The sequence below is a fragment of the Vipera berus genome (assembly GCF_964194415.1).
Source record: "Vipera berus genome assembly, chromosome: Z".
NCBI classification, from domain to species: Eukaryota; Metazoa; Chordata; class Lepidosauria; order Squamata; family Viperidae; genus Vipera; species Vipera berus.
Genome location: NC_138205.1, coordinates 83525281 through 83538246, shown reverse-complemented (window position 1 = coordinate 83538246; position 12966 = coordinate 83525281). Strand labels below are relative to the sequence as shown.

The 12966-nt window shown below is 36.7% G+C and overlaps 1 protein-coding gene across 1 annotated transcript in view; it reads left to right on the top strand.

Annotated features, from left to right (window-relative positions):
* The window catches only part of RBMS3 (RNA binding motif single stranded interacting protein 3), a gene marked incomplete at its 3' end in the record, with an annotated part of 509930 nt that overhangs the window by 486144 nt on the left and 10820 nt on the right, over window positions 1-12966 (top strand). The gene's annotated exons all lie outside the window — the stretch shown is intronic.

Sequence of the window (12966 nt, the reverse complement as noted above, 5' to 3'; positions counted from 1 at the left end):
TTTGATCCAAAAAGCTTTTATATTTCTACAAGTCCACCACATGTGAAAATAGGTAGCTTCTAAACTACCACATCTCCAACATTTAGACTGTAAATTAGGATACATGTTAGACAACTTCTTGGGATCCAGATGCCATCTATAAAACATTTTATAAAAATTTTCTCTTAAATTTTGAGCCTGAGTAAATTTGACATTTCTAACCCAAATTATCTCCGAAGTGTCCAACGAAATTGGTTCCTGAATATTTTGTGACCACTTTATCATACAGTCTTTAACCAGTTCCGTTTCCGAATCCAATTCAATTAAAGCATTATATATCCTCTTTGTTCTTCAGCAGAGTAGTTTAGATATGTATGACATGATAATCATAGAATAGTGAAAGCGAGTCCTCGTAGTAAGAATATTTGAGGAATCTGAAATATTATTTTCTGGAAAGAAAAAAAAGAAGGGATATTGATTAACAAATGTATAAGTTCCATAGAAGTTAGTTATCCTACTTTGAAAATAGTTTTTATCCATAGAATAGCATTTCTGAAATCATTGTTGAATGATACAAAATAAAAATGCTTGAGGTTTTCATTCAATTCCAGTGCGTGATTTTAATAAGTTCAAACTAAGAAGTACATCTCAAGAATGAGAAAAGGACCTACATACACACATATCGTGCTAAGTAATAGAATAGCATATTTTAATAAAATATTGCGGATTACAATGTGTTCTGTCAGGCTCATTGCTTTATTACAATGGTTCTCAACTTTTTCTTCACCACAGACCCCTTTAAATACTTTTGTGGCCACAGATCATAGGCACGGACTCCCAAAACTTAACTCAAGATTTAAATCATAACATTTTTAAAGGCTTTGCAGACCCCAGAGGTCTGTGGATCACAGGTTGACAACCTCTTAAGGTACTTTTCACTGTGGTAATAGAGGAGGAAAATGGAGATTTACCTGAAACTGGGAATTGATAAAGAAATGCAAGAGTCCTGATATTTTCCAGATTTCCAGGAAGAAGGGCATGCATTTCAGAATAATAAAAGACAGCACAATTTAGATACTTGGTGTGGGGAAAAAGGTTGAAAACAGCTCCTCCTTAGTAGTCACCAGAGTATGTTTTATGATGCAAGAGTCTGCTTTAGTTGGCAAAATTCTGTGAAAAACACGAAAGAAAGTTGCTCAGAAGAGTCTGTTTGGAGCCTGTTAAACCCTGTTGTACAGTTGCTCTTTATCATTTGGGAGTCAGAAACATGCTGCCTTTGCATTTGTAGTAATGATGTACCCATCATGACGGTAGTCATAAATGCTCTATCTCACATTAATGTAATTAATGTGGCTTTAAAATAATTCAGGATGTCACAATGACATTAATTTAACCATGTATTTGATGAAAAACTATTAAACTGGTTGTTGATTATCATACTAATATGATGCCCACAGTTCACCTTTCAAAGACATTTTCCTTTTCTGATCTTTCCCATCATTTTTCCTCAGCATTATTCACAGGATGAGAGTTAGATATTTTCCTTTTGTTGGCCTCAATCTGATTGATTGAACAAGCTGTGTATTTCCTTTATGTTTGCCCTCATAATGTACACATCACATTTCTTCCCACAAGGATCTTAATCAGAAAAAGTAATGGCCTTTAGCTTTTCTCATTAGCAAAATGGAAAAAACACCATATCCAATCCATTAGATATAGACTCTTGTAATAAGAGCTTGCTTAAAAAATGGGAAGAATGCCAGGCAGCATGGTTTCTTACCTTAAAGGATTTCCAGCTGAAAAGAAAAGGAAGAATGTAAACCCTTTACATAGAGGAAGCAAACATTTTCAGCTATAATTCATTATATACCATGTGCATGCATGGCAGGAAATTTGCTTGCTACTCTTAGGGCCAAAACATTTGCAAACTTACTTAGGGGAAAATTCTCTATAAGCACTGGGAAATGTGCATATACTGTATAGAGTTGCTGTGTTGTTCTCCTTAAGGAAACTTCTGTGAGATCATCATCAGCATTTAGAAAGACAAAAACACATTATATAATTATAGATTTTGTAAAAATAATATGTTCTTCCTGTTGTTCTCCTGAAACTTTATTCCATTATGTTTTATTTTAGATATTGGTAAACTGATTGAAATTTTAACCAGAACAGTTACTGCCCACTTATTTCTCTATTAAGCATTTACCAGAAGCATTCTGGCAGTTGTGTATCTATTTTAATCCTATCTGAAATTATTTACAATCAGTGCCCTGAAATTTCAGTGTGGAAGCAAGACACAATTTATTCTTTTCCATAGATTGTTTTCCTTCTCCAGCATTGATTTCATTAAATGCTTCTTTGCATTAAAATTCTTAGCATTGACATTTGTCTTCAGATTGTAGAGGACAGTGCAGGGTGCTGATGCAATCAACTGCATAAATTGGAAATTGTTAGCAGTCTCTGAATGGACTAAATGATGCTGAAACTATTTTCTAAAAATTATGTTGCTTTTGTAGTATAATATTGCAGTGACACCTTCCAAAGGAAGAAGGTCAGTTGATCATCCTGCAGTCTAAAATGCTACTTGCTGAAGAGATGATGATTTCAGCTGCATTATTTATTTATTTATTTTATTATATTTATATACCGCCCTTTCCCGAAGGACTCAGGGCGGTTTACAGGGTGATTAAAATGAAAAATACAAAAGTTAAAAAAACAATTAAAAAATTATATCAATCCCTGAACAAATAAAAACCCCAGTTAAAATTAAAATTAAAATTCTCAGCCTGGGCCAGAGAGCTCGAAGAGCCAGGTCTTCAGGTCCCGGCGGAATGAACGGAGGTCGGGGCAGTCCTAAGCTCCACTGGCAGCTGGTTCCAAAGGGCAGGCACACCCACAGAGAAGGCCCTTTCCCTGGGTCTTATCCACCGGCAATCTTTTACCGGCGGCACCCTGAGAAGACCCTCCCTGTGGGAGCGCACTGGACGAAGGGAGCTTGATGCCGGCAGCAGGTGTTCCCTCAGATATCCCGGACCCTCGCCATTTAGGGCTTTATAGGTCAGCACCAGCACCTTGAATCTCACCCGGAGGGCAACCGGGAGCCAATGCAGCTCACGGAGTAGAGGTGTTACATGGGAGTATCGGGAAACCCCCATCACAACTCGCGCGGCCGCATTCTCCACCAGCTGAAGCCTCTGAGTGGTCCTCAAGTTAGACTAGATGAAAATCAAGTCCATAGGAAGGCTAAAATTATTTTTATTATTCTATAATAATAAAATCTTGCAAGTGTTTATTTTACTACACTTACTCTTCTTTCTTATACCCCAGGGAATTAGGAAGACATCTGCCTAAACCACTTCCAAATATTATTGGCTATTCAGAAATTTTAAAATGTTGCAGCCTCTTTCCCCTATGTAGCTGTTCCTTCGTATATCCATTAGGCTCATCTTTCTTGCTCTCAATATAGAGGCCTATTTGTGTTAGTCTTTGTATAGTTGTATACATATTGTTGAAAACTGTTCACTGGGGACAAAAATGAATTCACTTTGGATAAAGCCTAATCATTGAAATAAAATAGACTGCTTTAGAACAATTTCAGCATCCTCCTCACCATTGTTTTAATGGTGGATGGTACTATAAAACAGACCTCCTCCATGATAATCAACAGAAGGATGCCTATGATCTTTCAGGCAAAATGTGAAAAGGCCTGCTGATTAGAGTATAACTGAGTATTATGGTGTCTGTTAATCTAATGGGATAAACAGTGGTGGAATGCTTGTGCCAAATGCTATGCAGCATTTTCAGAATTTTGTATCATTTTTAACAAATAATAGTGGCTAGTATATTAAAAATAAATAGCAGTCAGAGCAGATAATAACAATACATGCAAACAAGAACTTGTTGGATCATAAAATAAAATAAAGTCATAGAAAATGAAGAAGCTAAAGTATTATTTAGAATAGGGCTTTTCAATTTTTTCACCCATTGTACCACTTTTAGGATATGGCAACATCCGAGTACCACCAGTCGCCTAGCAAGGTGTCAAAAACCTGATGACACCCCCCCCCAAAAAAGGAAAAAAGTGATGAAGTACAGGTAGTCCTTGACTTACAACAGTTCACTTAGTGACTGTTCAAAGTTACAATGGCATTGAAAAAAGTGCTCCCCAAGCCACAGCCGAGCAATACACCTCCCTGCCTGCCCGGTGGCGCTCTTCCTCCTGTGTGAGGTTTTCATTGTTGTAAGCATTTCTGTTGAGGATTGGCAGTGGGGGTGGGGTGGGGTGTGTTTGGTTTTAATTCCCCCTGTCTGCTGGCTGGTTGCAGCAGGTTTTGGTCACTTCACATGACCCTGGGACACTGTGACCGTCATAAATATGAATCAGTTGCCAAGCACCTGAATATAAATCACAGGACCCTGGAGTTGCTGCAACATTCCAGCTGATCAGTGCTTCTTCTGGGCTCAGAAGCACCAGGATCAGCACCGAGCTCCAGGTGGATCCTGGCGCTGATCCTGGTGCTTCCACTGAGCCCTGACAGCCCTGCAGCTCCAGCCATCTCTTGCTCAGGCTTGTGCGGTGCTGCCACCAATTCAGCTCATTCCCCTCCCCCACTACCACTTTTCTAGGATAGTCGCGTACCACCTGTGCCAATGTACCACAGGTGGTACCTGTACCACTGGTTGAAAAGCCCTGCTTTAAAATAACTTTAGAAATAGAATGTTTGTGGAAAAAGAAAGCAAAGATAGTGCCAATAGTAATAGATGCCTCCTAAAGCCTCTGGACCAAAACATCTGGACCACCACTGGAATACCATCAGCACTGGCAGAATCACAGCTTTATTCAGACAACTTTCTTTCTGTGATGATACTTTTAATATCATCAAACATCCAGATTTGCCTATCCCAGGTCCTTGGAAAGGACTTGATACGTGAAAAAAATGCCAAATGCAGTCAGAACATCTGTCTGTCTGACCGTGCAATGAACCATAATTTTGTAGTACTGTCAGCACTCTTGAATACCTATGTATCACCCAGGCAGGAGCCAAATTGTGTGTGTTCCTGACTGAAAATATTCAATTTTATTTTAACCTGCCCAAAATGATTTATACTTTCGTAAGTTTATTTCTTTGTTAAATCTATAATAATGTTATTTTAAAAATGGATATGCATTATTATAGATAATTTATTACTTAATTAGCCTTACAACCATATCAAAAATATAAAACAAAAATAAAATACAGGATCTAATTCCAGGGTAAAATAGATAAAAGAAGATATAGTAATAAAATACATATATGGTAAATACAGAGATTAAACATTGAAGTAAATAAATTACCTTTACAAGTTACCCAATCTGTTCAATCAAATCAACTTTCTTAACTATAAACATAGCAGTTCTGCTCATAATGCATACATTAGAATCCAGGAGAAAAAAAAGATAATCTGTGATTCAGATCCCAATGGGCTGTTCTTTCAAGTAGTGACATTAAGAATCTAAACCTAAGGAAGGAATATAGTTGAGAATCCAACAAAACATGAGCAATGTCTTTGATGACCAGACACCACAAATACATATCCTCTCATGATATGGCAGGTGTGGAAGCACATGTATTTGGCTATGGAATTCAACAACTCAAATCTGGATGAGAATTGCATAAAAATCATTGACAGGTATTTTTCACATTGAAAAAATAGTTTTGTTCTTAGCCAACCATCTAAGACTTATTTTTAACCAATAACTCCATGTTAGTTTGAGTACTGATTTCTAGGAGACTCTGTTTAAAAAATTTTCGTTGCTAGGGAGGCAATTGAGAATATTGAATAGAAAACCCATGCAGTGAATTAACTTTAGTAAATTGACTTATTCAGGAATTGGTCTGAGCCAATTTTATCTGTTTTGTTAAACATTTTGGGGTAGTATTTCAGGAACATCATTATTATATTAATGGGAGTGAAACAGTTTTTTTAGGATTTATTTTTCTGATCTTGAAAAAGGTAAATAGTATCAGACCAACTTAATCATAGAATAAGAGAAAATCAGGAAATACCTGAGTGTAGATTAACTATAGACAGTTTAGAAAACTGCTTGGAAGAAGGCTATAGCAAACCTGTAAAAAACAAATACTGTATTTTACTGGCAAGAAAGCTACATCCATATGCCTAAAATATGTTTCACTAGGAGTCACACTCAGTTTGATACCTTTAGTGCTTAAACAGTGAATAGATTATTATATACCACGATATATATATGTATTGATGAATTATATATTGTAGTTACAATTCACTAGTAAAATAGCTACTGTATTTTGGCCAGCGTTGTCAAGTAAAATGATTTTCAGTCAACAGTGTAAAACAGGTAAGATATAGAGCCAGGTGAATAGATCTGGTTCTCAGATTGTATTTTCAAATTATGAATGAATTCTTACTTGTTAAGTAGAATTTCATTAAGTAGGATTGGTTGTGCCCCATTTTAATATTTGATGTTTCCATATAATTTTATGATTCTTAATTGCATTTTATAATGCTTTGATTGTTTATATTCATTATATACTAATTTCCACACTGTATTTTTAGATATTTTAATTCTACATTGGATTTATTTTTTATTTTCCTGTATTGTAATATGACTGCATATTGCCCAAAATGTTACTGCTGACAGGTGGAAGAAAGGAAAAAAGGATATCTAAATATTAATTAAACAATAAAACAATCTATCTAGCATAGAAAATGTTGGAATCTCGATTCAAAATATAAGTTTACACAGTATTCAATTTCCTTTTCTTTTCCATCAGTGTATGTTCTTCTCAATTAAATACATAAGATTTCAAATAATAAAATTTTATATCTATCTAAAAATAACTATATAATGAAATACAAAATTCATTAGCCTCTATTATGATTTAATACAATAGTATTTAAAGCAGAAGTAACTTTTAAAAAATTTCTAGGTAAATTATATTACTTAAGAGTCGTGGTGGTGCAGTGATTAGAATGCAATGTTGTTGTTAGCTGCGAAGTCATGTCTGACCCATTGCAACCCCATGGAGAATGTTCCTCCAGGCCTTCCTGTCCTCTACCATCTTCTGGAGTCCATTTAAGCTCACGCCTACAGCTTCAGTGACTCCATCCAGCCACCTCATTCTCTGTCGTCCCCTTCTTCTATTGCCCTCAATCTTTCCCAGCATTAGGCTCTTCTCCAGTGACTCCTTCCTTCTCATTAGGTGGCCAAAGTATTTGAGCTTCAACTTCATGATCTGGCCTTCTAAAGAGCAGTCGGGGTTGATCTCCTCTAGGACTGACCAGTTTGATCACCTTGCAGTCCAAGGGACTCACAGGAGTCTTCTCCAGCACCATAGTTCAAAGGCCTCAATTCTTTGGCGCTCAGCCTTTCTTATGGTCTAACTTTCACTGCCATACATTGCAACTGGGAAGACCATAGCCTTGACTATACGCACTTTTGTTGACAGGGTGATGTCTCTGCTTTTTAGTGTGCTGTCTAGATTTGTCATTGCTTTCCTCCCGAGGAGCAAGCATCTTGCAATATTGCAAGGTAATTCTGCCAACTGCTTGCAGTTCAATCCTTACTGGCTCAAGGTTGGCTCTGCCTTCCATCCTTCCATGGTCAGTAAAATGAGGACCCAGATTGTTGAGGGCAATATGCTGACTCTGTAAACTGCTTAGAGAGCGATATAAAGCACTATGAAGTGGTACATAAAGTAAGTCTAAGGGCTATTGCTAAGGGCTATTGCTACTTAACTGACTACTTAATTTTCAAATATTTTGTGTGGTCTATATGGCTGCAAAGGGAAAATAAATAATATGGCTAGTATTTTTGTAACATAATATCGCCTTTATTTTTTATACTTATAATAGTTGTAAAATTAAAAGTTTCATGAATTCACAAGTTTTGACGAAAGGCCAACATTATTCCAGATTGTGTTCTTCTACTATATACTATGGTGCTGGAGAAGACTCCTGCGAGTCCCTTGGACTGCAAGGCGATCAAACCGGTCAGTCCTAGAGGAGATAAACCCTGACTGCTCTTTAGAAGGCCAGATCCTGAAGCTAAAACTCAAATACTTTGGCCACCTAATGAGAAGGAAGGACTCACTGGAGAAGAGCCTAATGCTGGGAAAGATCGAGGGCAATAGAAGAAGGGGACGACAGAGAATGAGGTGGCTGGATGGAGTCACTGAAGCTGTAGGCGTGAGCTTAAATGGACTCCAGAAGATGGTAGAGGACAGGAAGGCCTGGAGGAACATTGTCCATAGGGTCGCGATGGGTCGGACACGACTTCGCAGCTAACAAACAAACTATATAAGAACAAATATCCTCAGCAATTTTGATAGATAATCCTGCAAGATTCAAGGAAAATCCTATTCAAAATGAGAGCAAAACATGACGTCAGTGAAAATATTGAATAAAAATATATTTGACAGAAATTACTTATTCTATTCATTCATTAGTCGGAATCATGACACTGCTTTTCTTTTGGGAGCTAATGGAGGAATTTAGAGCACCCCTTCCTCCCATTTTTCCTTACAACAATCCTGTGCATTAAAAGAGAGTGACTGCCAAGTATGACTACTCGTAGTCATACATTTTTAATCACACTACTTTGCTTTTTACATGTCTGATCTATATCATTTTCTCTAGCAACCTAGACAGTCTCATATGGTTATATTAGTAATGTAATGTTTATACTGAGATTTAAGAGTATTTAAAAAAAATCTAAGAGGAATACTGCATATGCAAATAACATTAACATTGTGACACAAAATATGTTTATCATCTTGTCCATGGCACAAACAAATGATCATAGTAAAATCAACATCAATTTTCATATCAGAATTTGTCATAAACTCCTCCTCACCCAGCCCCCCTCCCCTGATTAGCTATTTTTGGAAAGCTGTGAAAATACGATTTTCCTAGATTGTGAGACTTTGTAAACTCTAAACTTTAGATTGAGAGCAAATATGTTCTAGTTAAGATCTCTAGATTAGTTTGCAAAGTCAAAAATCTTGATTATTTTGTTTCTACACAATTGATTAACAACATTGATTAACAATAACTGAAACTGTAAAAGTGGTAATGAGCTCCAGTCTTCATATATTCTGCAACTTGATGTCATACCAAGAGAATATTATTTATTTAGATATTATCTACCCCACTCAACCTGAGTGAAATAAAAAATCTGGATATTAATGCATCTCTGCATTGTGAAAATGATTATGGGAATCATCAGAATACTGATGTAACTTCATTTCTGCTGAAGTTTGTCCTTTATCAATTAAATATAGCTGCTTCTCCTCATTGCTGCTTCATGCTGATTGGCACCAGTAACAAAAGTAAAGAAGGGGAACTGTGGAATGATGAAAATAAGGAAAGGCAACTGTGGAGTGCAGGTAGATTGGAGAATAGATTGGTAGAAAGCAAGTCTCTATTTCCATGGTACTGAGGATATCTTGTCTTTGTATCTTCTAATTCTGGAACTAGAACCGGTTTGATCGCCTTGCAGTCCAAGGGACTCGCAGGAGTCTTCTCCAGCACCATAGTTCAAAGGCCTCAATTCTTTGGTGCTCAGCCTTTCTTATGGTCCAACTTTCACGGCCATACATTGCAACTGGGAAGACCATAGCCTTGACTATACACACTTTTGTTGACAGGGTGATGTCTCTGCTTTTTAGTGTGCTGTCTAGATTTGCCATGGCTTTCCTCCCAAGGAGCAAGCGTCTTTTAATTTCTTGGCTGCAGTCCCCATCTGCAGTGATCTTGGAGCCCAGGAAAATAAAATCTGTCACTACCTCCATTTCATCCCCATCTATTTGCCAGGAATTGAGAGGGCCAGATGCCATGATCTTGGTTTTCTTAATGTTTAGTTTCAACCCAAGTTTTGCACTCTCCTTCTTCACTCACAACAAGAGGCTCTTTAGTTCCTCTTCACTTTCTCCCATTAGAGTGGTATCATCTGCATATCTTAGGTTGTTGATGTTTCTTCCGGCAATCTTAATTCCAACTTTTGATTCATCTAGCCCTGCCTTTCTCATGATGTGCTCTGCATATAAGTTAAATAGGCAAGGCGACAGTATACAGCCTTGCCGGACTCCTTTCCCAATTTTGAACCAATCAGTGGTTCCGTGTCCAGTTCTCGCTGTTGCTTCTTGGCCTGCATATAGGTTTCTCAAGAGACAAATAAAATGGTCTGGTATGCCCATCTCTTTAAGGACTTGCCACAGTTTGTTATGATCCACACAATCAAAGGCTTTAGCATAGTCAATGAAGCAGAAGTAGATGTTTTTTCTGGAACTCTCTAGCTTTTTCCATAATCCAGCGTATGTTGGAAATTTGATCTCTAGTTCCTCTGCCTCTTCGAAATCCTGCCTGTACTTCTGGTAGTTCTCGAGAAGTGAGGATACTGTTTGTTTTTCTCCCACCTTCATGGCTGCTTCCAGTTGGTATTTGTTGGGTTTCCTCGGAGCTCTGATTTTACTCCCTTCTCTTTAACTTCTATATGAATCCTCTGAGAGAGGACATCTGTCTGATGGAGTGCAATATTATGAGTATCTTCAGTACCCCTGGCCATTCCTGCACCAGGTGGCTGTAGGTACCTTGATGGGGAAGAATAAGTTTCAAATCAATCTTGCTAAAACAGAGGGCCTATGGTTTTGGACACTTGAGTTATAAAATTGGAAAGTTTCCAACCTTGTATATGGGATGGAACTAGACAATTGGGGTTTCTATCTGAAGTCACAGGAATTGGGTGATGGCTTTGAAAAGGGCAACCTTTGCACAAGTTATTTATATGTGTCAATGAGCCACTTCATGGATTGGGGGCACTTGCTTATGATCATTCATACCTTAGCTAACTCCCAGCTTGATGGTTACAATATACCTTATAGAATGCAGTGTGCAGGTAGTTATGGGTACCTTTCACTATGCCCATGTGTGACACCAATACTGTGCAAGCTACTTTGCATCTCAGCCATTCAAAGTAACAATTAAAGGTGCTAGCTGTCTTCTTTTAAACCCCATATGCCATAGGATCAAGTTACTCAAGGTACCGTCTTCTGCCTAGGATACTTGCTGTCCTACATCTTGTGATAGGGAAGCGATGGTCTGGGTCACTTCATTAAAATAATGCTATTTTATGGGACTCGAGATTTTCATCAACTTCTCGATGATGTCTCTCATCTTTCAAAGCAATCTTCTTCCTGACATTTGGTTGGTATTCTAGCTTTTAGAAATGCTGTCAAGATCTAGTTTTTTCCAAAGCATTTGGGACATTGGAGTTCTGATTAGATGTTATTGATGAATTAGAGTTCTGATTAAATGTTATTGCTGTTTGAATCACATTTTATTGCCTTATTGTTTCATTTTTGTTGGTGAACATATGTATTACATATTTTGTGGTTTGGTTTTGTTTTGCTTCATTTGTTGCTCAGAGTTACTTTGGTTGAGTTGGATAGTCATATAAATGTTTTCAATATACTCTGGTTTCTCTTCAGATCATATAAATGTTTATACATGTGTTTGTGGGTGGGTGGGTCTGTACGTGTGTATATAAAAATGACAATTAAAATCAGTAAATTTGTGCCAAAGAAAATATGCTGAAATATTGTATTTAACTCTAATCTCCAGACCATTTACTAAAGGGGAGTAATTATGGTGTGAGACATTTCTTTCTCTTATTTTTCAGATCAAATATCAATGGGGAAAAAAATCTTTAGACCATAATCATATTGTGTTGCGCATGATATTTTAAAAGTCTTGAATATGTAACTGTTAGTGGATTGGGACAACCACATTTCAGTTTTTTCTTGCATTCTATAAAAGTGAAAATATGTAGAAATTAAGGCATTTTTTTATTAACACTTTAATGTTTTGGATTTTTTTTGTTCCTTTTTTTCTACTCTGCCATCACATACTTTATTCATTAGATTTATATCACACTGTTATTTTGTCCAGCTCAAGGCTGCATACTTATGAACTTATGCTCCTCTTTTTCCCACAACAACTCTATGGGGCAGAAATGTATAGTCTTCCAGGTTCTAGTCTAGCACTTTAACTATTACACCAAACCAGCTGTCGATGCTGGGTGTCTCAGAAGAGAGACTCATTGGTACCAATGGATCCTTCTTTCTAAATCAAACAGTAAACATATGAGAGGAGCTATTTGGGATTTTAGAAAACAACATACATTTTTCTATATTATAGTCCTGATGAAAACCTTTTCCATGTCTGCAATTCATCCATATTTTCTTTAAAAATGCAATAATTGTTAACAGCAAACCCAGATTTGGCCCTAGTTTTAAAGGAATGCTAAAAATCTGCACACACTATTAATATATCAGTAGACTTTGCTATTATAGTTGGTTTGAGCCAAGCAATTTAAAGCAATTCTGCACTAATGATTTTCAGTTGGAGAGAAAGCAGCCAGTGAGTCATTTTCCTGCTGAAATCAATGGAACTTTTAAAAGCCTCAGTGTATTAGCCCATTATTTATTACAGAAAATAACTTATATGTTTATGTTTATTATAAGACTAGTATAAAAATAGTTCTGCTACAGAACTGTTGTTGTATAAAATGCTTACTGCTAGTTAGCAATATTGATTGAAGTTTATTTAATCATGATAAAGGTATTACATGCTGTACTTTTAAAGAATTATTTTATTTACAACTGCTACCTCAACTGCTGCTGTTCAAAATAATACTGTGTGAAATTCAATCCTGTGTATAATTAAGTATATTGACCATTTCAGCGAGTCCAGCAAGATTGACTTTTTTTCTTTCCTTTGTGATATAGCTGAAATAAATAAATAAAAATATTTGAGCTGCATCAAGATATAATATTCAAAGCATAGTTCCGTATTATTCTATATTGATGAGATCCTATCTCATGTCCTGGGATTAACTTTGGGCATCACATTTCAAGAAGGATTCAGACAATGGTATAAAGAAAAAAAGGAGGAAGTACAAATGTTCAATCT